The 25,427-nt window shown below is 45.0% G+C and overlaps 1 non-coding gene across 1 annotated transcript; it reads right to left on the bottom strand.

Moving 5' to 3' along the window:
• Positions 1 to 23,327: 23,327 nt before the first annotated feature.
• Positions 23,328 to 23,434, bottom strand: LOC138660454 (U6 spliceosomal RNA). Its single transcript, XR_011317852.1, has one exon. It is a non-coding gene; the product is annotated as a U6 spliceosomal RNA (small nuclear RNA).
• Positions 23,435 to 25,427: the final 1,993 nt, after the last annotated feature.

Raw genomic sequence — 25,427 nt, 5'->3', positions numbered from 1 at the left:
TATACACACACATACCATACATATACCCTACATACACACACGGATAAACACACATATACTGTACATAAATACACACAGATATATCGTACATACCCATATACACATACCATAGAAACATACATATACCGTATATACACACAGATACACATACAGTACATATACCGTACATACATACACACATATAACATACAAACACTTATACCATACATAGACACACTTATACAAACATACAACATATACCGTACATACATGCACATAGACATTCACCATCGTAATGCATCATACAGGGGAATGGGTGTGTCGACCTCACTCACCTCTGGGGAGGGGAGAGAATGACCCAGCAGGGATCAGCTCTCTGGTGCCACCACTTACCCCAGGTTGGACAGGGAATAACACCGAGGGCAAATAGTCGCCAGAGAGGCTTCCCTTATAGGTATGAGTTATTGAGAAGCTCCCAATCAGAGGGGGATATATATCACCAGTCCAGGCTGGTGATATATATGTAAACCTCCCGGCCGTCACTATCAGAGTTCCTCACTAACACAGTACGGTATGCTGCCACAAGTTCCTTGTTAGATATAAGCCCCGTCTAACAATAGGCTTATATTTGGTCAGAAACCATCCCGGGTATCATATAATAACCAGCTGAGCATGCAGATGTGGAGATCTGTGAATCGAGATAAAAGAGTAGACCAGCATTAATTTTATATTTAATTGCTGAAAGGTGCACTAGAAAGTTACAGGTATATATACAAGAACAATTATACAAGTATACAGTCAGAAGTATAGTAGGGTACAGATAGATTACAATTACCGTGTGATATAGCATGTGACCACAGGGAAGCGCTGATGGATCACAGGTCCAATTCTTTCTGATGTGATTCCCTGGTCGCATCAGCTAACGGGCCTCCTGCCAGTAGAAAAACTGAGTCCAAAATGAGGAGCTGCCTATTTTCCCCTAGGCTGTCCCCAACCACATGCTGCACCCACCCCTGGGCTGTGCAGCCTCCTTCCTCCCATATCTAAAAGCATAGTTTTCCGGCTGGACCCGTGGATGTTCTTAACTTTCCGTCCGAAGCTCTGGAAGGGACAGTGGCAGCGCCACTGGGTTCTGTTGGATTTTATCTGTGCAGGGAGACCAAATACGGTTACCTTATTTAATTCCTGGTGGCTGTGCTTTATAGCTCAAAAGGTGCCAAAGGTGGGGGCTGAGTTTGGAGCAAGTATATTTGGGTCAAACTGTATCTGATAGAGAATTCCATCAGATATAAAAATGACATTAATTAGACATCATTTTACTATATCTCACACCTCCCCCCTTTAGAGGGTGCAAGTAGGCATCACATTCCTGTGTTCCCGCAAGTGCACTTCAGCAATCTCTCCTTGCCGAGATAGCCCATCAGCGTTGCCATGGTCACAGTCCCTTTTGTGGCGAATGCAGAAGTGGTACTGCTGGAGTACCAGGCTCCAATGCAGCAACCTTTCATTCATCCTATTTGTGGAGGCTGTTTGCAACCAGCTGAGGAGGTTGTGGTCGGTCTCCACAATGAAGGGATGCTCGTACAAGTATGGCTGCAGACGCTGCAGGGCCCACACAATTGCCAGGCACTCATTTTCCATCGTGGAGTAGGCCACCTCTCTCAGCAATAACTTCCTGATCAGGTGCAGGACGGGATGCTCCTGACCCGCTGTATTGACCCTGCTGAGCATGGCACTGAGGTCAAAGTCACTGGCATCAGTCTGTACTACAAATGGCTACGCAAAGTCTGCAGCTTGTAGTACTGGGGAGCTGGAGAGAGTGGTCTTGAGCACCTGAAAAGTGGTATCGCAGGCGAATGACCAGTCTACCGCAAGAGCCAACTTTTTCTTGGTGACTTCCGTCAGGGGCTTGGCCAGGGTACTATAGTGTGGAACAAACCTCCTAAAGTACTCGGTAGTCCCCATTAAGGACATTACCTGTTTCTTGATCCTGGGGGTGGGCCAGGAGGCAATGGCATCCACTTTCCCGGGTTCTGGCTTCAGAATCCCCCCGCCTACCCGGTGACCCAGGTAGAGGACCTTGCTCATGCCCAGCTCTGGCACTTTTCCAGCTTGATGGTCAAACCTGCCCAGTGGATCCGCCTAAGCACCTGCGTCAGATGTTCTAAGTGATCCTCCCATGTGGGACTGAAGATGGCAATATCATCTAGGTATGCAGCCGCATACCCTTCGAGTCCCTGGAGCAGCGTGTTGACCATCCTCTGAAAAGTGGCAGGGGCATTCTTCATGCCGAATGGCATCACGTTGGACTTGTACAGTCCAAATGGAGTGATGAAGGCAGAGCACTCCTGGGCCTCATGATCTGCCAGGTGGATCTGCCAATATCCCCGGCTCAGTTCCATGATGGTCAGGTACTTAGCCCTGGCCACCTGATCGAGCAGGTCACCGATCCATGGCATAAGGAACGCATCGATGACCGTGACAGCATTAAGGCCTGATTAGTCCATGCAGAACCGGGTTGTTCGGTCCTTTTTGGGGACGAGGACAACGAGCGATGCCCACACGCTGTTGGATGCCTGGATCATCCCAGCTTCAGCATCTCATCAATCTCCTGGGGCATCTGCTCCTGCACTTCGAGAAAGACCCGATATGCTGACAGCCGGATCGGGGGGTGATCTGTTATGAATAGGTAATTCAGAACCACAATGCACCTTGAAGTTCAGAGCACACAAGTGACCTGACAAAAACCACAAAACATAGGACGAGCTCTGAGACGTGGGAACTCTGCTGACCGCAATCCCTAAACCTATCAAACCACACTAGAGGTAGCCGTGGATTGCGCCTAACGCTCCCTATGCAACTCGGCACAGCCTAAGAAACTAGCTAGCCTGAAGATAGAAAAATAAGCCTACCTTGCCTCAGAGAAATTCCCCAAAGGAAAAGGCAGCCCCCCACATATAATGACTGTGAGTTAAGATGAAAATACAAACACAGAGATGAAATAGATTTAGCAAAGTGAGGCCCGACTTACTGAATAGACCGAGGATAGGAAAGATAGCTTTTCGGTCAACACAAAAACCTACAAACAACCACGCAGAGGGGCAAAAAGACCCTCCGCACCGACTAACGGTACGGAGGTGCTCCCTCTGCGTCTCAGAGCTTCCAGCAAGCAAGCAAAACCAAAAAAGCAAGCTGGACAGAAAATATAGCAACAAAATTAACACAAGCAGAACTTAGCTTATGCTGAGCAGACAGGCCACAGGAACGATCCAGGAGGAAGCAAGACCAATACTAGAACATTGACTGGAGGCCAGGATCACAGCACTAGGTGGAGTTAAATAGAGCAGCACCTAACGACTTAACCTCACACCTGAGGAAGGAAACTCAGAAGCCGCAGTACCACTCGTGACCACAGGAGGGAGCTTGATCACAGAATTCACAACAGTGATCCCAGTGTCCACATGATGGACAGCCAACTTGGTCCTTCTGGGAAGGCTGGTGAACAGCTCCAGGAAGGGGTATAGAGTAACCACCAGCTGGGACCATTGGTGTTGGAGAGCTGGTGGCCAATCTCTACATCCTCAATGGATCCCCCTGCCTTGGCCTGGGTGAGCAGAACCAAGAAGGTTTCCCCCTCCCCCTCCTTGGGAAGGTTGCACACAGGATGGGCACAGGCCTCCTACTCATGATGCGCCTTCGTCATGTTCACGTGGAAGGCTTTCCTCCTTCTATGGGCATGGTCCAGGGTGACCAGGCACATGATGTCATTTTGCTGCTGGTGCACGAGGTATGGGCCCTCCCAGGCTGCCTGAAGCTTGTTCTGTGGAATAGCGACCAGTACCCAAACTTTCTGACCCACCTGGTAGGTCTTTTCACAAGCATTCTGGTCGTACCGGCACTTCTGGTCAGCCTGGGCCTGAGACATATTGTCCTGTACCAGCCGTGACAAGGCTGTCATTTTGTCTCGGAAGCGCACAATGTACTCAACGACTGACACTCCAGATGTGGCCAAGTCTCCTTCCCATGCCTATTTCACCAGATCACGGGGCCCTTGTACACACTGCCCATACAGGAGATCAAAGGGGGCAAGCCCAGTTGAGGCCTGCAGAGCCTCCCGGTAGGCAAACAGTACAAGTGGGATGCACCGCTCCCAGTCCCTCCAGTGGGAGTTCACCAACATCTTCAGCATCTGCTTGAGCGTGCCATTGAACTGCTTGCACAGGCCATTAGTCTGCGGATGGTTTGGACTGGCCACTAGATTTTGCACTTGTATTTGCTTACAAGGGGACTCCATCAGCTGCGACATGAACTGGGTCCCTCAGTTAGTGAGCATTTCCTGGGGAATTCCCACTCAGGAGAAAATCTCCAGTAAAGTGGTGGCCACCTTGTCGGCGCAAATGGACAACAAGGCTACCAATTACGGGTACAGGGTGGCACAATCTACTACCGTCAGTATGAAGCATTTCCCAGAGCAGCTGGGAATGGACAGCGGTCTGATAAGATCCACAGCCACCCTCTGGAAAGGCTCTTCAATGATGAGCAATGGCACCAGTGGAGGTTTGGGGCGCCGCCCCACCTTCCTCACTCTCTGACAGGTGTCACACGAACGGCAGTAGGCAGCCACATCGGCCCCCATTTTAGGCCAGTAGAAATGCTGGGCTAGCCTGGCCTTGGTCTTAGCGATCACTAAGTGTCCGGCCATCGGAACCTTATTATGTGTGATCCACTACAACTCTGCCAGGAACAGATAGGGTTCCACTAACTGTCAGTCCCTAGGCCATGCCTCTGTTGACTCTTGTTGAACTAACACCTGGTACAGCCATCCCAGGTCCCAGATCACCCACTTAAGGTCTGAGTCTGCGAAAGGCTGTGCCGCCTGCTCCTTAAGAGTTTTCAGGCTTTTGGCTTCCAACGCCACCTGAAACCCCTGACTAGATGTGGCCAGAATAGACAAAACTGCCACGTCTTCTGTCAGTTCCCCGGGACCCATCTCCAGGACTCCTTCTGACTCAGCCTCCACTTGGTGGGAAAGGGGAAGGTGTCAGACCTCCTTAGGCTCCTTAGACTCCAGCCCTCCCCCTCCTGGTGACAGCGGCCACAAGCATTGTAACATGGTTAGTGCCTGCCTCCCCTCAGCTTCCACACAAGTCACCGAGTCAGGTGGACCAAACTGGTCTACTGGCATCCCAGGTGTGGGAACCTCCTGCCCTAGGGCCTTTCCTGGAAGCTCCACTTCTCATGTGGCAGCCTCAACCCCATTGGCACATTCCCCTTCATGCAGCTGCACTGAACCCAGCAGTCTGGACTCTTCTTGGGGCCCTACAATCCCTGCGGCAGCCCCTCCCACCAACTCTCGCCTTGCAGCTACCTCCCCCCTACCTCTCCCTCCAGAGCACACTGTCTCATCACACTTGGGGTCATTCTTACACCTTGCTGTGTCATCTGGTTTTGTCTCATCTGTCTCATCTGCTGGCGCTGCATGTGTACTGTCAGCACTGGAGTGACTCTCAGATCCCATCTCCCCCCTTTACGCAGGAGGCACAGGTGACACATTTACAACATTACTAGCAGTAGACATATCAGGACACAGTGGGGGATCAGTACTTGGGGTCTCAGCAGCCACATACTGTGACAAGAGCTGCCACAAATCTGTCCCATGCAAAACATTCGGGGGAATATTTGTCGACACTCCCACCTCCCTCATTTCCCTCCTGGCACCCCAGTTCAAATAGACCTTGGCGATGGGCAGCGATGGTTCAACGCCTCCAATCCTCCAAGAGTTTTTCTGGGTATGAAGTCCTGGGGGGACACCATCTCAGGCCGCACAACACACATCTCGGCACTGGTGACCCGCAGTCCCAGAGAAGTGGCGTGCTTTATGGTGATGGGCTGGAAATTGTCATGGGACCTCCCTCCACCCACAGATATGACAGCGGACGGTTTTGGGGTCTTGGGGCGCTGGGGTCACATGGTCATGAAAAGTGTGGGTTGGTTGCAGAGGTGACATCTCCTGGGTTCTACCCCTGGCCTGGAGAGGAGAGCACAGGGGGCGCCTCTTGCATTCTAGGGGCTGGGGAAATGGGCAGGATGAGTCTTACCCCCTCTCCAGTTACTGTGGATGGCCCACTTGGCTTCAGGGCCCCGGTTATCGGCATAGTCATCTGCCTGGGAGGCAGTAGCAGTGGACCCCATTGTTTTCCAGTCATGGAAGTACTGCTGGAGGTCCTCTGGGCAGTTCAACAAGAATTGCTCCGTGACAAATGCCTCCTGCATCTCCTGGCCGGTGGTGAGCTCCAGACCCTTTGTCCAGTGCTCTTCAGCTCACAGTAGGGCCTGCATGTGATGGATCCAGGTGCTCCTGGGGCCTTTTTGCAGACTCTGGAACTTCCTGCGGTAAGACTCCAGAGTAAGGTTGAACTGCTGGATCAGGGCCTGTTTGATGCTCTCAGAGTCCTGCTCTGTCCCACAGGTAAGTCCCCAAGGATGTCCAGGGACTTACCCCTCAAACGGAAGTTCAGGTACTTGGCCCACTGATCCAAGGCCAGGTGATGCTGTTGGCAGGTCCATTCCAAGGCCCACAGAAAGTAGTCCAGGTCTCCTTCCTTCTCCAGCAAGGGGAAGTCCTCAGCTTGGACCTTGGCAGTCTTGGCTGGGGTGGGCGGTAGGAAGCCCTGCTGAGCTAATTCCAGCTGATGCTGTCGCTCGGCAGCTTCATAGCATGCCACCGTCTCATGCTTGTGCCACCTCTTGCTCTGCAGCCGCACAGCATTCTGCTGCCTCTCGCTCTGCAGCCACATGGCGTTCTGCCACCTTTCGCTCTGCCTGGCGTTATGCTCCCTCCTGATCTGCCTGGCTCTCTGCAGCTTTCAGGATGGCTGCAGAGGATTCCTCGTGCCCCACCTTAAGACTGGCCAGGGTAGCTTGGTAGAGGGCCTCCGACCTGAGCTGTCCAGGGAGACGTTCACCTGCGGCAGGGTAGTACACTAAAGGCGAGTCGCTTGAGGAGCCCGAGTGGTGATACCGACCTCGACGGAAGCAGTACAGTCATTCTCCATATTATGGGATAGCTCCCAGGCCATCATTCTTGTTTGGTTTCGAGTGCCTGCAGACAGTCTTTTCAGCCCTCGGTCATGGACACAGCGGCAACTCGAGCACCCACACACCTACAGTACTTGCACTCGGACTGTCTAGTGCTGAGCTGATCTTAAGACTTCAGCAGCAAAAGCTACTGCTCTTAGTTCTTAGTGTCAGGGTGTAGTGATCCCACACAAACTACTGTATTATCTCGATCCACTGTGCTGCCACCAATCTGTGATGGATCATACAGGCGAAGGGGTGCGTCGACTTCACTCACCTCTGGGGTGGGGAGAGAATGATCCAGTAGGGATCATCTCTCTGTCACCACCAATTACCCCCGGTCAGTCAGGGAACTGCACCAAGGGCAATAGTTGCCAGAGAGGCTTCCCTTTTAGGTACGAGTTATTGAGAAGCTCCCAATGAGGGGGGATATATATCTAAACCTCCTGGCCATCACTGTCAGAGTTCCTCACTAAAACTAGGTTCACATCGTGTTAGTGCCATCTATTTAACGGATCAATTAAATGGATGCGCTAACGCTGATGCTCAAAATCTCTTTTTTTCTTCAATCTCGCTAATGCATGCGCTAACGCATGGTACCATTGCATAGGCATGTGTCAGCAATAGAGGTCTATGCACAGCAAATGCGTCCGTTCGCTGTGCGTTAGACCTAACATACCCGGAAATGCAGTAGAGCGCTTTCGAGCGTGAGTTGCAAAGTAACGCATCATTGCTAACGCATGCCAATTTTGACAATAATAATGTATGGTAATGGGTGCGTTAACGGATCAGTTACATAGAGTTAATGCTGCTTAGTAACGGATCCATTAAACTGATCGCCCTAATGCAATGTGAACTTAGCCTAACACAAAACAGTATGCTGCCACCAATCTCTCGTTAGATATAAGCCCGTTTGACAACAGGCTTATATTGAGTCAGAAACCATCCCGTGTAGCGTATATTAAACAGCTGATCATGTTGATGTTGGGATTCGTGAATCGAGATAAAAGAGCATCCCAAGTTTAATTTTATATTTAGTTGTTGAAAGGTGCACTAGAAAGATACAGTTATATATACAAGAACAAATATACAATTATACAGTCAGGAGTGTAGCACAAGTGTAGGGCACACATGCGGCACATAAACGCATGTTCACAATGGCCACACATTACCGTGTGATGTAGCATGTGACCACAGGGAGGCGCTGATGGATCACAGGTCCAATTCTTTGTTACAGGATTCTCTGGCAGCGTCAGCTAACGGGCCTCTGTTATGACCTGGTGGTTAGGAGCACCCAGAACGACCTGATGGTTAAACTAACACAGGACAAGCTCTGGGAAGTGGGAGCTCTGCTGACCGCAACCCCTAATCCTATCACACACACTAGAAATAGCCGTGGAGCGTACCTAACTCTGCCTAGACGCCTCTTCACAGCCTAAGAGCTAACTAGCCCTAGAGATAGAAAATAAAGCCTACCTTGCCTCAGAGAAATTCCCCAAAGGAAAAGGCAGCCCCCCACATATATTGACTGTGAGTTAAGATGAAAGTCACAAACACAGAAATGAAACAGGTTTCAGCAAAGGAGGCCAGACTTACTAAATAGACTGAGGAAAGGAAAGGTATCTTTGCGGTCAGCACAAAAAACTACAAAAAGACCACGCAGAGTGTGCAAAAAGACCTCCGCACCGACTCACGGTGCGGAGGTGCCACTCTGCATCCCAGAGCTTCCAGCTAGCAAGGCAAAATAATGATAGCAAGCTGGACAAGAAAACAATGGACAAATAATTAACTAGCAGGGACTTAGCTTCTGCTGGAGTAGACGGGTCACCAGAAAGATCCAAGAGCGAACTGAACCAGTACAAGAACATTGACAGCTGGCATGGAGTAACGATCTGAGTGGAGTTAAATAGAGCAGCCAGCCAAAGAATAAACTAAGTCACCTGTGGAAGGAACCTCAGAAGCAGCAGCTCCACTCACAGCCACCAGAGGGAGTCCATGGACAGAACTCGCCGAAGTACCATTCATGACCACAGGAGGGAGTTCGATAACAGAATTCACAACAGGCCTCCTCCCAGTAGAAAAACGAGTATAAAATTAGGAGCTGCCTATTATCCCCTAGGCAGTCCCCATCCACATGCTGCACCCATCCCTGGGCTGTGCAGCCTCCCTCCTCCCATATCTAAGAGCATGGTTTTCCAGCTAGATCTGTGGATGTCCACGATTTTCCACCCAAAGCTCTTAACGGGAGCGCCACTGGGTTCTGCTGGATTTTATCTTTGCAGGGAAACCAAATTCATTTACCATATTTAATTCCTGGTGGCTATGCTTTATAAGTCAATAATGCAGAGTTCCAGAGGTGGCTGCATGGTATGGGCTTGTGGGGAAAGGAATGCAGATTCTGATTATGTGCTCAGCTAGGTTCAGAGATATTGCATTCTTTTATTATAGATCATTTCCCAGATTCAATATCTCAGAGACTTGTGCTGGGAATCTGGGACCTGTGGTGCCAAAACGTCTGCAAAACAGCCTGAGTCAAACAAAGGAAGCCAGTTGGCTGATAACTGCACAAGAATTCACACCCCTGTGATAATTGCTGGGGACAAAAGGTCTATGCCTTTTAGCCCCCCTGGTGAGAGTTTCAAAAGCCTAGTTGCTTGAGTTAATCAAAAGAAAACATTGGTCTGGTGGAATGACAAAGGTAGGGTCTGAGTTTGGAGCAAGTATTTTTTGGGCCTAACTGTATCTGATAGAGAATTCCATCAGAGATCAAAATGGTATTAATTAGATACCATTTCCCCATATCTCACTACCATGTATACATACACACACATATACCGTACATACATACACAGATACACACACATATACCACATACACATAGATACTGTACGTACATGTACATACATGTACCATTCATACATACACACATATATAATGTACATACATGCACACATATATACCATACACACAGATACACACAGATAGATACACACACACATACATTCACACACATACTGTACATATACTGTACATAGATACATATGTACATATACAAACATACACATACTAATCTATAACATCAGGTGTTCTGTTCCGATGAGCCGTGGAGGAGGTCAGCCTCACAGCTCAGAGATCAGCTGGAGAGGACTGCAGGGCCCACTCTAGGGGATGGGGACACAGAGCAGAGAGGATTTCAGTATCCTGCTGCTGCCATGCTATCCTTTGCAGGGAGCTCTCCTCTCCTGATCTCCTCTCTGTGAGATGTCCTGTTCTGTGAGCCTCCTCCCCCGACCTCTTCTCTGAGATACTGCATCCCGCTGGGAATGGAACAGTGGAGGGAGAAGAGCCCCTCTATGTCCTACTCTTAATGATTTGGAGATGATCTGCAAAGAAGAGTGGACCAAAATTCTTGCTGACATGTGCACAAACCTGATCATCAACTGCAAAAAACGTCTGACTGCTGTGCTTGCCAACAAGGGTTTTGCCACCAATTATTAAGTCTTGTTTGCCAGAGGGATCAAATACTTATTTCTCACTGCAAAATGCAGATACCCACGTATTGCATTTGTTTTTAGGTCATGGGTTCCTGTCCCAATTCTTTCTCTGTCTTCTTTGTATTTTTGGTTCATACTTTTCTTGGCATTATAAATGAAAGATAATACAATAATTATATAGATAATAATATATTTTTAGCACTTTTTTTGTATATTCTACCACTTGATTTGGAAGCATATCATGTGTCTTGTTTTTAAACTCTGACATTGTCTATCAGGTGACCGCATGGGCGCCGAAATTTGAAATGTTTGTCTATTTAAAGATCTGAGAAGTTTGTATTGACAAATTTTGTGGTGTTTCCTGATGAATGAGTCTTAGAACTGAAACGCGTTGAATAAAAACCACATTTATTAATACGATCGGACTTTCAGTGATTCAGCAGAGCAGAACTAAACCACGCTTTCTCCCATTACTTCTATCTAACGGCCGGTTTCTACTGAATCTGTGGATCTGCTGCAGCGAATTCTCTCAAAGCTTTAATTTAGCTATATCTGGTGAGTACACTTTAATTGTACCAATCAACTATATCTTCGATAAGACCCTATTTTTTGCGCTATTTCCTCCAACAATATTCATTGAAGCTAGGCATTGGGAAGAGGCTAAGCACAGTCCAGATGCACATTGAGGGAAAGACAAATACCCCAGAGGTCAAGCATAGCCCTGGGTTGCATCAGAGAAGGCCAAGCTCAGCACTTGGAAGCATTAAGGGAAAATAAAGTGGAAACATGAGAAAAATCGTGTAAATACTTATTACAGGCTTGGGAAGCAAAAAACAAATTAGTTCTCCATTGGCATACGATTTTCATTCAGGCAAGATATTTGTGAACCAATATACCTATGATAATGGAATGTTTAGTCCATTGATTCATTGGGGTAAGACCAAATGCCAAGTACTGGGCATGAGACCTCAACACCTATCCAGCACCCCAAAAATGTGATTCAACATGAGGTTCCCATGAACGAATATGCTTGTACAAACGGAATGGGTTGCTTATAGAGGCATCAAGGGAAGGTCAAGTAGGGCTCAGTGAAGTACCAGGTGTCAGGAAGGTCAAACTTAGCACTAAAGACCAAGGATAATCCTGAAAACAATCAGGAAGGCCAAGTACAGCACAGGAAGGCATAAAGGAAAGGCCAAAACTCTACCCTGGGAGGCTTGTTCCACTCTTGGAAGAATAAGGCTTCAACCAACAATCAACATGAAGTTTTGATTTCTAACGACCAATATACTTGTGAATATGGAATGTTAGCTCATGGTGGCATTGGATGAAGGTTAGGGCCAGCCTTGGAAGGGCTTGGGAAAAGACCAAGTGCAGCCCATGGAGGAATCGCGGGTAGGTCAAATGCACTCCTTTGTGCTTCCCCTGTAAGCATGAGGACTCAACTAACCATCCATTGACACAAGATTTTGATTCAAACAAGGGGTTTATGAACCAACATGCCTATAACAATGGAATTGTTAACCAAGGGATGCTGTGGTGGAAAGCCAAACATAGCCATGGAAGGCATGAAGTCTCAACCAACCATCAGTACAAGTGTTTGATTGCCTTTGATGCTGGATTGTTTGGGGTGGTTCTGATCATGCTTGGGGTTTGGTAGAAATTTTTTTTACTAAACAACCCTTTTAAGTTTATGTTGTAGATATTTTTAAATGTTTAGCCTATGTTAAAGAGGTTTTCTAGTGAATATTAAAAACAAATAAATGAATAAACTACGTAAAATGACTACCACGAGCCTCCATTATTTTCTTTGCAACAGACTCCCTGTTATTATCTTAATATCAAATAATATTTCTAGAGTCCCTTTTTAACTGCATAGAAGCAGCATTACTGTTTTGAAAGGTCTTAACTCCTCCTTCTAAACTACGAGTCCCGTTGCATTCTTTTCCCTCTATCCCTGTTAATGTATGTAAAATATTGTTCCAATACCGCCTTCCCTCATCCTCACTTTAGGAGTACCGGCCAATTAAGTCCAGTGGAAAAAAAAATGTTTGTTTGTGGGGCATGAGTAATTTCAGAACAAAAGGATGAAAAGGCACATGATTCCAGAGGAAGGACCAAAAAAGTGGTGGCTTGAAATGCATGCAAGCTCAACATTATAGGGAAGAGGAGTAGTTTTCTCCATGTCAAGCCAAGAAGGAAATATTCTTTTTACATACAGCATATTGAAATGCTTTATGCATAACTGAAATTAAACAAATAGATACAATTATATTTCCCCCTATTTGTTCTGCAATGTGCTTAATACTGTATATAACAGAGACAATATCAGGTAGAAGAAAAACAAAAGTACACAATGAAGAGTTCAAGAATAGGGTCACTAGCTCCCACAGGGAAATCAAGCAGTAACTCACAATACTTTGTATCCTCCTTCCTGAACCTAACAACAGTGTGCAGGATTCCCTGTGGAGAACTAACAAGAAGCAAATTAGTGTACTGAAGAAAACCGGGTCAGGTTCCCTTACTGTCTCAACATAGTAACAGCTCGAATTTAAAAAGTTCTGTCCTCCTGATTAGGTACAATGCGATTGTTCTTGTCCAATTTGATACTGTAGCTAGGGTAACAAGTGAAAGTTTCATCAACTGATCATTTCCAGTTATCGTTTCCATAAAATTGCTTAATGAACGAGTCTCAAACGACAATAATAACCTGCCATTTTTCTCATTTTTCCCTATTGACATTTCAATAGCCATAACTTTTTTTTTACCAATGTTCACCTGTGGTAAAAGTACAACACCTGTAACAATCTTTGTTTTATATGGAAAAAGTTTTATTATTTTTCAGCACTGTTTTATGTTATATAAAATGAATGCATAATATACATGAATTACCATATTTTACGCACTATTGGATGCATCTTACTATAAGACACGCTCCAGTTTTTAAACATCAGAAAATTGGTAAAATATATTCCATACCGATATCACCAATACACACCAATACAGCGGTGAATAGTTTGATGAAGGATGGAACCGCTGGCTCCTTCTTCTGCCAATCAGCATATGCAACTGAGACAGAAGACATGATGATGTCACTACATTGCTTCTTCAGTGTGGAAGGTCAATGTACCCCGACCAGAACAGGGTGGCACGGGGAATGGGAACAAGGTATATATATTTGTATGGGATGTGTGCATGTATATATGGGGCTATTTTAGGGCTCACATTGTATATAGAGGGCTATTTGAGAGATTGTACTGTATATAGGAGACTATGTTAGTGGTCATACAGTATCTAAAGAAGCTATCTGGGGATTTATACTGTATTAGGGAGGTTATGATGGGGCTCACACAGTATAGGGGGCTGTGTGGGACCTCATACTGCACATAGGGGCTATTTGAGGACTTATACTGTATATTGGAGGCTATGTGAGGGCTCATACTGTATATAGGGGACTGTGTAGGGGCTCATACTGTATATTGAGCAGCTATGTGTGGGCTTACACTCTACAGAGGGCGGCTGTGTGTGTGGTCATTTTGTATATGTGTTTCTCATACTGTATAAAGGGGTGCTATGCGAGCGCTCATACTACACAGCTCTGGCAAAAATTAAGAGACCACTGCAAAATGTTCAGTTTGTCTGATTTTTCTCTTTATAGGTATATTTTTGAGTAAAATGTAAATTGTTCTTTTATTCTATAAACTTCTGACAACATGTCTCTGAATTTCCAAGCAAAAAATGTTGTATTTTTTAAATGAAATGGCCAAAATTAAAAAAAAAACAGTGCTTTCAGACCTCAAAATAATGCAAAGAAAACAAGTTCATAATTATTTAGGCTACGTTCACATTAGCGTCATGCGACGCAGCGTCGCCGACGCAACGCACGACGGATCGGAAACGCACACAAAAACGCACCATTTTTGACGCATGCGTCGAACGGATGCGTCGTAAAATGCAGCGTTTTTTGTGCGTTTTTGTTGCGTTTTCCCAAAAAACGCAGCGTTTTACGACGCATGCGTTGTCAAACAATGATGTTATCTTTCCACACAATTTAGTGTCTAGACACTAGATAACACCACCAATGAATAGAAGAGGGTGGGTCTAGTGTCTAGACACTAGATAATGCCACCAATGGGTAGATGAGGGTGGGTATTAATGTAATAGTGGTATATATACCCCAGCATAGATTATTTCCAACTATACAGCATCAGGATGGAGCGTACCATGGAGAGTATCTACCTCAATATTGAGCTGGAATTAGCACTTGCTATTGCTTATGCTATTGCCTGTCATGAACAGAGGAAAAGAGACAAACTACGGAGAAGGAGTCGTCGGCGTTTTTGGCTACACCCTATAGTGGAAGTCCGAGAGAGTCGTGGAGCCTACCATTGTCTGTTTGGCGAATTAAATGAGAACCAGGAGAAATACTTTGAATACACCAGGATGTCACAAAACAGCTTCCGATATCTGCTGCGTCTGGTGGAAGGAACCATTTCCAGGCAGGGCACGCAGCTCCGAAAATCGATTTCCCCCGAAGAACGTCTGCTGGTGACTCTACGGTACGTAATGCAATGTGAAGGATTTATATGTTCTTGCCATTTTTTAAAGTAACATGTTTTGGTTTTGTGGGGTGGGGGATTGTAATTAAGAATGAAAAATTCTTTCATAACAATTTAATTAATTACATTTATTTCTTTTTCTTCTTGTCAGTTTCCTTGCTACCGGAGAGACCTTGAGATCACTGCATTTCCAGTTTCGGATTGGAGTCTCCACACTGTCGGGTATTATTGCCGACACATGCCGCGCATTGTGGGACAACCTCCGGGAGGAATTTTTACCCATCCCTACAACAGAATTATGGCAGGCCAACGCCCAAAAATTCGAACAAGTGTGTTCTTTCCCTAACTGTATTGGAGCCGTGGATGGGAAGCACATTAGGATTACCAAGCCTTCAAGAAGTGGATCTCTGTTTTTTAATTATAAAAAATACTTTTCCACCGTGCTCATGGCAATTGCAGGTGCGGACTGCAGGTTTCTCGCTGTGGACATTGGAGCGTTTGGCCGTGCAAATGATTCACGGACATTTAAGGAGTCTGATATGGGCCGAAGATTGTACGATAACAATTTTAATTTCCCCCAGCCACGACCTCTTCCCAACACCGAAGGCCCAGCCCTGCCATTTGTTGTGGTTGGGGATGAGGCTTTTCAAATGAGTGGCAACCTACTTAAACCGTACTCCAGTCGGGGGTTGGACCGCACCAAAAGTATATTTAATTATAGACTGTCCAGGGCCAGAAGAACTGTGGAGTGCGCCTTTGGAATCCTTGTCTCCAAATGGCGTATCTTAGGATCCGCTATAAATTTGAAAATTGAGACAGTGGATGAGGTGGTGAAGGCGTGTGTGGTTCTCCACAATTTTATTATTGATAAAGAGAGAGTCAACGTGGAACTCGATGAACCCATACCAAATCCATTGCCTGATTATCAAGATCATCCTCTGCGGACAACTGTGGAGATTGCTCATATGAGGGACCAATTTGCTGCATACTTTGTTTCAGATGTTGGCCGTGTTTCATGGCAAGATCAAATGGTTTAATTCATCTTGGTATTATGATGTCATGTAAACACTGTGGAGTCCATGTCATTTTACCATCCTATGTAAGGTTATTGTTATAATGTCCCCTGATTGTCTAATGCGTTGTGTTTTGAAATAAAGTTCTTGTGCCTTTCCGTTTTCACAAAACAAATCTCCCATATGTTTTTCCATAGTAATCAAATTGTAAAATCCAATGTTATGTAAAGTAATGTGTGTCCCACAAAATTTATGTGAGCACCAGTACCCAAATGGACTGTGACAAAACAAAAAAATATTTCAGCCGTGTTTTCCATAGTTTTGACATAAACATGATCGGCTCCCACCTTGTCAACCATTTTTAATCTTGCAGACTATTTGCATAATGAACCTGGCTTGACAAGGAGGGAGACGATCATGTTTGCAAAACTCTACAGAGTTAACACTATTGGACTCAGGATGCTAGAATTCGTCCAGAGTCAAATAGTGGCGACACTGTGAACATTGCTACCACCTCACCTGACCAATATTCTTAAGGTACCGTAATAAAACTATTATCCAACGATACCGACCAGTGATACGACCGGACCATGATCGTTGTTTAGTCGTCGCGTGGTTGCTGGAGAGCTGTCACACAGACAGCTCTCCAGCGACCAAAAAAGAGCAAGTCCCCGTGTAATCTGGGTAATGTTATGAAGCGCATGGCCGCACTCACGATGTTTTCCCTGTTAATGTAATTTAAAAAAATAAAAAAACTCTTACATTCCGGTGTGTGACACGTCCATCGCCGTCATCTTTCCGTACTGTGCCAGCCCTAAAGCACAGCGTTTATTAAGTCAACGGTGTGCTCTGCTTTACGGGCAGGAATCACAGTGTCAGTCACTGCGGAAAGATGACGGCGAGGGACGTTGTTGACACCTTTTTTTTTTTGGAGGGGTATTGTTCACTTATATTTGAGTGTTAAAAACACTGCTCTAGTAACCCAATATTCCCTTGTGTAAAACAAAGACATCGCTGGATCGGTGTCAAACACGCAGATCCAACAATGACAGCGTGTGATCAGTTACCCCAAAAAATTCCTAATCATTCGCTGACACCAATAATCTCACAGCAGGGGTCTAATCGTTGTACGATTTCAGAAAAGATAACGTTGGTTACACACAAAAAACAACTATATCGTTACTGAAATCGTGGTGTGATGGTACATTTTAAACTTGATATATTGAGCAATGCTGTTTGTGTTTGTAACATCTCATAGTACAATGAGCGACAGCCCTTTAAAAAAATGAAAAAAAAAATTATAAAATATTGTCAGACATTGCACATCAGGTGTTACAAACACAATATTTGTGTATACGGCGCACGGTGTGATTTGGTGCAAACTTTATTTGAGACAATAAAAACTCAGTATTTTAAAAAAAAATAACAATTTATTAGGGACACAAAATAAAAGAAAAGGGAAATGTTAAGGGGTATCTATGTCAGCAATTAAGGGGGATTGATATACCCCACTTTGGGGGGGTGTTGAGGAGACCGAGGAGGAGGACGAGGGGGAGGAAGCAGCATAGTCTATGACACTAGACGGGATGCCGACATCAATCCAGCCAGTTGACGGTGGCGAGACTGCCAAAGCAGGAGGTGAGGGAGGAGGAGGGACGACCAGTGTCCTTGGCTGGCTACTCCGACTCCGGGTAGACCCAGGCTGTGTACTAGGTGTACTCCTTGTAGACCCAGGCTGGGTACTGGGTGTACTCCGTGTTGACCCAGGCTGGGTACTTGGAGTGCTTCGGGTCGACCCAGGCTGTGTACTGGTGGTTGTTTTGGGAGCAGCCATAGCCAAGGTCGTAGTGCTTGTCGTCGTCTTCTTCTTTTTTTTCCTCCTCTCTCCCTCTGGGTGTGGGTCGGCTTCCCGTCTGTGTGCCCTTGAAGGCCTGGCATGATCAGAACTTTGGGGCTGTGTTCTGTGGTGGCGGTGGCGGTGGTGGTGGCCCTCGGCACGCGGAGCTCTGTGGTGGTGCTCTGCAGCAGGAGTCGGAGTCATGGCAGCCAGCGATGGTACTGCGGGCACTGTAGTCGCTGACTGCATGACCCGAGCCTGCTGCAGAGCAGTGACATATGCGTTGTTGCAGCCCTGCATGACCGAAATCTGGAGTTCCGGCGTAAGATGTTCAACCATGCCCTTGTGAATGGCACTAAAAAAATGTTTGGCCGGCCTCGAGAGCTCCGATTCGATGTTTTCAAGACGCCGGTCGATATTGGACATTTTATCGCACAGCGCCTTGAAACCATTCTGAAATACGGTGCTCAAATGTAAAAATTCGGGCATGACCGCCCTGTCCGAGGCCCGCTGACGCTGTCGGGAAGACCCGAAGGAAGGAGCGACAGAGGCCTCGGCCAGGGGAACATCTGATGGACCGGCTGCCGGTTCGCCAGATTGTGGTGGTGCAGACCTGCTCTCGCTGTGGGATGGCTGCGACGGTTCAGATGGCGCTTCACGAAGGACCGCTCCAGAGGGTCGGACAGTCTCGCGGGTGCTGCTGTGTGTTCAGTGAAAACATAAGGAAACCATTAGTATACTAAATATAAAATTTCACATGCGTCATTAATTAACTTTACCGGCGGTATCCATTGCCGCCGTTAATATTAACCTATTTTTAATATTGACACTGCATATGCCGCATCAATCTTAAAAGAAAAAATGCATTTATTGATTCCAAAATAGTCACCCATGGTTGCGGTTTGTAACGCCCGACAGTTACGCTTACCGTTGGAACTGCCATGACGTCACGGTCATGTGACTGAGACGTCATCACAGGTCCTGCGAGCTGAGCAACCATGGGAACATAACCTGCCTTGCAGTAGAAGGTATGCCGTGTCTATTATATTTTAAGTTTTTGTGTGTAAAAAAACTGGGATACACCTGGATGGGCACTATACTACTCCACTATGAAATATTGCCCGGGCATGGCCAATCTACTATCTTTCTGTGTTCTGTATACTTCTGATTTCAGGGAAAGAAATAGTAAGTCAAGCTCACCATTGAAGTAATCCCAGAAGGCTCAGAGCACGGAGCCGCTGTGTCAAGCGTGAGAAGACCAGAAATGAATAAAAAATACGAGGTCACCGAGGCATGAAAAGTAAAATCTAAATACTTTATTCACTTCAATCAGAAACAGAGGATGAAACATCAGCACAATACAATAAAAACACTATCTACGCGTTTCAGGTCTGATGTTCCCTGTCACCTGAAACGCGTAGATAGTGTCTATTGTATTGTGCTGATGTTTCATCCTCTGCTTATGATTGAAGTGGATAAAAGTATGTATTTTTTACTTTTCACGCCTCTGCGAGCTTGCATTTTTTTCTTCATTTCTATACTTCGTACTTGCCAAAATAAATGGCTGGGCAATAAGCTACGTGGCTGGAATATAGTACGTGAATATGCATGTTGTAAAAACTAGGTGTTTGCGTAGGTACTATACTTACTCTCTGCTTTCAAGGACCGGTCGCAAGAACTGCAATATACGGTTGTATTTGTACACAGAGGTCCTTGACGCTGCAGCACCACTACGGATCTGTCCCTCCTTTTTCAGGCCCCTCCTGAAACGGTCCTTCATGGAGCGCCATCTGGTCTTCAATTGTTTAACTGTGTATAAAAAAATAAGTTTTAGAGAATATATTGAAAACGATTACGCAACCGTGTGCAATCCCAATAGAAGACATCACAGACGGTTGTGTAATCCTGGCCTGATGGGTCACAGCAGCATTTTGGAAATACTTACGAAATTTAGCTTTGGCCACGGGGGAAGCGCTGTCGAAGCCATCCCACAGCAATTGTGCCACCTCTATCCACAAACGGCGCAATATGCCCTGGTCCGCGTGCCGGGGGTCACGGCTGTCCCACAACAGGCCCCGTTCCTCTATGGATGCCACCATCATGTCAATATCGAGTTGGTCATCATGGGCCCATTGTGAAACCTAGAATAAATGTAAAATATTAATGTTTGCAAGATAAACAATGTTGTCCCTATCTCCTCCACCGCCACCTACCACCTCCACCACCACCCCCTCCCACCACCCCCCATACCCGCAAAAACAAAAAAATTTAAGAAAAAAAAAGGAATAGGTTTGACATAAAAACTTACTCGCCGTCCTGCAACCACAGCTTGGCCCCGTGGTCTCTGCTCCTGCTCCCTCTGTTCCTCCTGGCTCTCCTCCTCACTTGAAGAAGCCTGCAAAATAGTTTACCAAAAAGTTGAGTGACCCATCTACAAATGACAGTGAATAGTAAGCAATAGTTGATCATGTACTCACCGGACTCCTCAGCGGTGGGGTGTTGCTGGAATCGCTGGCCATAATGCAATTCTGAAATAAAGAACAAAATAACATTTATCCTATGCTCCTTGGCACAATACAGCAATTTAAAAAAAAAACAAACATTTACATTTCAACCACAAAGAACATTGCACTCCAACTGAACTAACGCTGTGCAAACAACACTGCCACATTGATTAAAAGAAACAATGGCAGAGACAACCCAATGCCAGAGTAAACAAAAGCCTAAAGATAACAAAACAAATATACAACAGACCCAAGTGGTAATCACAAAAGAGAGTTTTTATTTTTTTAAAAAAGGACAGTATGCAGGGAGCAACCCAAAAAACACAATAGATTTTTGAAAGGAAAAAATTAACAACCCCCAAAAATTAAGGGCAGAAACGTTAATAACACACCATACTTTACAATAAAACCGACAGGGCCGGAGACAATAAAAGGCCATACAACGCCATACATCACAACCAGAAACATACAACAATGTCTTTACACAACCACAGTGCAGAAAAAAAAATACACAACTTGCAATATAAATTATTACATTTAATAAAAGTGCGCAGAATCATTCTATACTACCATACTTTACAATAAAACCGACAGGGCCGGAGACAATAAAAGGCCACACAACGCCATACATCACAACCAGAAACATACAACAATGTCTTTACATAACCACAGTGCAGAACATAATACACAAGTTGCAATAAAAAATATTACATTTAATAACAGGGCGCAGAATCATTCTATACTACCATACTTTACAATAAAACCAACATGGCCGGAGACAATAAAATTCATATTACGCAAGAATAAAACATCACAACTGAATCCAAAAAACACCACCAAACCAATAAATGGAAAAGAAAAATCTATCCTGGAAAGAACAATAATCAAGGCCGGAGACAATGAAACGCCATCCTATACCACGCCATAAATCACAACCAGACTAAAAATACAACAATATCTTTAAACAACCACAGTGCAGAATATACACAACTTGCAAAAACTATTTTAAAAAACATGTAGAAAATGCAGAGAATCATTCTATACTTACATCTCTGGACAGCCGATGAAAAGACAGTCTGGTCTGATGTAGTCTGATGTGTAGCCTGCAGCAGAAGTGACAAACAATCCAACATTTTCTTTATATATGGGGGATGTTTTTATCACTGTTTGCACTGTCTAGACACTTTTTTGTTTAATTTTATTTAACGACGCATGCGTCGCACAACGCACGCACGACGCACACACGCGACGCAAGTGCGTTGTCAATATGTTTCAATGGGAAATTGTAACGCAATGACGACGCACGAGCGACGCAAGTGCGACGCATGCGTTTTTTTGACGCTACAAAAATGCAACATGTAGCGTCTCCGACGCCACCCAGGTGCGGTGAAACGATGCATGCGTCATGCGTTTTTCCGAAAACGCACGACAACGCAACGCATGCGTCCCCAATGATAAAGATAGGGGCGCATGATGCATGCGTTGTCGTGCGTCGACGACGCTGCGTCGCATGACGCTAATGTGAACGTAGCCTCAGAAACAACAATACTAATGTTTTACCTCAGGAAGAGTTCAGAAATCAATATTTTGTGGAATAACCATGATTTTTAATCACAGCTTTCATGCATCTTGGCATGCTTTCCACCAGTCTTTCATACTCCTTCTAGTGCAATAATTTAAGCAGTTCTTTATTTGATGGCCTGTGACTATCCTCTATCCTCTTGATTACATTCAGAGGTTTTCAATGGGGTTTAGATCTGGAGATTGGGCTGCCCATGACATGACATGCCCATGAATTTTGATGTGGTGGTCTCTTAATTTTGGTCATACAATATTTCGCTCCCAGCAGTTCGCCCCCGGCTACATTTCACCCCCCGCACATGATGATGGACGGGAATTCATGAACCACAAGGGTAGAAACATCCGGGGGCAAACTGCTGGGGGCGAAACATTGATGACGGACTGGAATTCATGAACCACAAAGGTACAAACATCCAAGGGCGAACTGCTGGGGGTGAAACAGTCAAATTCCCTTAATTTTTGCTTGAGCTGTATATAGGGACTATGAGGGGTCTCATACATTGTATATGGGAACTGTAGGGTCTCATACTGTATATAGGGGGCTATTCACAGATGAAATGCAGTAGACTGAACTCACAAAATATATGTTATGGCTATGTTTACACTGGGTGTTTTTTACTGCTTTTTTTAAGCGAATTTTCATCTGCTTTTTACAGTACAAGCAAAGCCTATGAGATTTCAGAAATCTCAAGCACACACAATGTTTTTTTGCCATCAGGATTTTGTGCTTTGAAGCATTTTTGGCAGAGCAAGTCTCTTTTTTTTCAGCATTTTTGCAATGTTTTTTCAGCGTTTTTCAACAATTGACTTGAATGGATGGTGAAAAAATGCTGCAAAAATGAAGATTGACTTTTTTACTGCAGATAAGTCAAGGATATCAGGATGTAACCTAGTATTTCTCAAACTCCAGCCCTCACGTCCCCCAACAGGTCATGTTTTCAGGATTTCCATAGTGCTACACAAGTGAGAGAACTCATACTTCCATCACCAGTGCAATACTAAGGAAATCCTGAAAACATAACCTGTTGGGGTCCAGGAGGACTGGAGTTTGGGAAACACTGATGTAACCTCACTGTCAGCTCTGCTACATCTAGATGGCAGGCTGCATAATAATAATAATAATCTTTATTTATATAGCGCCAACATATTCCGCAGCGCTTTACAGTTTAACAGTTTCAAACACAAAAGTCATAAGTAACAACGTTAACAATACAATAATTAAAGCAAAATAAGACGACCCTGCTCGTGAGAGCTTACAATCTACAATGAGGTGGGGGAGATGCAAAAATATGGAACACTTCACGAATTTGCGTGTCATCCTTGCGCAGGGGCCATGCTAATCTTCTCTGTATCGTTCCAATTTTAGTATATGTGCTGCCGAAGCGAGCACGGTTGCATGATGCGACCATACAGCCTGTCATCCAGCATAGACACTGGGAAGCGGACTCTAACCCTATTCATTTGACACTGAGCAGCCTGCCTGAACATACAGTTTGCCATGCAGTCATGTGCATAACAGCGTGGCAGGCACTGCTTCTGATCTGTAGTAAAATCATCCCTGCTGGTCAGAGGGCCATGGTCCTCCTCGCTGTCTTTTGACAGCATGAGCCAGTAGCTGTGATCAGAAGTGTAAAGTTTACCTCTGATCCCTGGTGTCAGCTGATGGGACTACTGCTCCCATCAGCCGATGCCTGCTGCCGCTAAGAATAGCGAGAGCAGCGGCTGATGAGAGTATTCATCAGCCTGCGCCTGCACTGTAAATAAATATTTTTAAAAAAACGGCATGGGTTCCCTTGTATTTTTGATAACCAGCCAGGCAAAACTAACAGCTGGGGGCTGCAACCCTCAGCTGTCAGCTTCAGCAAGCTTGGTTATCAAGAATAGAGGGGTACTCATGCTGACTTTTTAAAATGATTTAAATAAATAATAGAAAAAAATGGCATGGGGTCCCTCCCAATTTTGACAACCAACCTCCGGAATATTGTTGTTTTTTATTTTTAACTGTGTTTATTATTTTTAAATAAAAAAGTAAAAGTGTGTTTTGCTTTATTTCAAATAAAAAGACTTTATTCTGGCCTTGTGTTTTCATAAAACTATAGAATTATTAATGGATAGGTGTCTTATAGACGCCTCTTCATTACTAATCCGTGGTCTTGATGTCAACTGACAATACAAAGGTGACATAAACCCCACAAATATAACCCCACTTGCCACTGCTAAAGGGCAAATGGGAAGAGCTGGGCAATGCGCCAGAATTGGCACATCTAATAGAAGTGCCTTTTTCTGGAAGCCTGCGGGCTTTTATATTTAGGCTGGGGAGGGCGATTGTCCATGACCCATTACCAGCCTGAGAATACCAGCCCCCAGCTGTCTGCTTTAGCTTGGTTGGTTATCAAAAATAATAAATAATAAATAATTTAATAAAATTGAGTGGGGATCCCTCTAGTCTTGATAACCAGCCTTGATCATGCTGACAGGTGAGATTTACCTGGCTGGCTAGAAAAAACGCAGGGAAATCCAGGCTTGTTTTTTAAAATTATTTATTTACAGCGCAGGAGCCGACTGATGAATACTCTCATCAGCCACCGCCTGCTCTCACTGTTATTAGTGGCAGCAGGCTTAGTCTGATGAGAGCAGTAGTCCCATCAGAAGATGCCAGTGACCAGAGGTAAACTTTTTACCGCCGATCACAGCTGCGGGCTAATGCTGTCATTTCAAGAACGCTGTCATTTGACACTGTGGGAACCGTGGCTCTCTGATTGGCGGTTATGACTTTACCGCTGATAAGAAGTGTTTGCTATGATGTTATGCACATGACAGCATGGCAGACACTGAGTTTGGGTCCGGGTACTGTTCTGGTACCCAAATGTTTTCTGTGGGACCCGAACGTCCAGGGGTCTGCCCATCTCTAATCATAAACAGCCATGGCCTTGGCTTTTAGTAAAACCTGACAACCCCTATAATAAAAAATTATCTTCTGACTTTTTATTTTATCAGCTCATTACTTTGTTAAATGAGTTTTTTATTAATTAAAAAATAGTCTGTTACTTGCTCTGGCGTCCTCATTGAAGTGAATGAATAGGGTTTCTACACACATTACATGGATAAGAGAGGTGCTGCTCCAGGTCTTTTTAAATAGTGCATAATTGATTAAGATAATGTAACTCACTGTACCCCAATATATATTTCTGTATAGTTCTTTATTTTTGGATCTTTATTAAATATTGTATTAAATAGTGTTTTAATATTATTAACGATCATAATAAATATGTTCCAAACACCTAAAAGTAGACCTTTCACCTGAAATGAAATATGATCTACAGTCAGACTCTGCTCTTAAAAACATAGCTGCATCTATATATATGCAGAATATGTATATATCT

Source organism: Ranitomeya imitator, chromosome 1 (assembly GCF_032444005.1).
Source record: "Ranitomeya imitator isolate aRanImi1 chromosome 1, aRanImi1.pri, whole genome shotgun sequence".
Lineage (NCBI taxonomy): Eukaryota > Metazoa > Chordata > Amphibia > Anura > Dendrobatidae > Ranitomeya > Ranitomeya imitator.
Note: the sequence above shows the minus strand (reverse complement) of the source record. Positions and strands in the feature narration are given on the sequence as shown.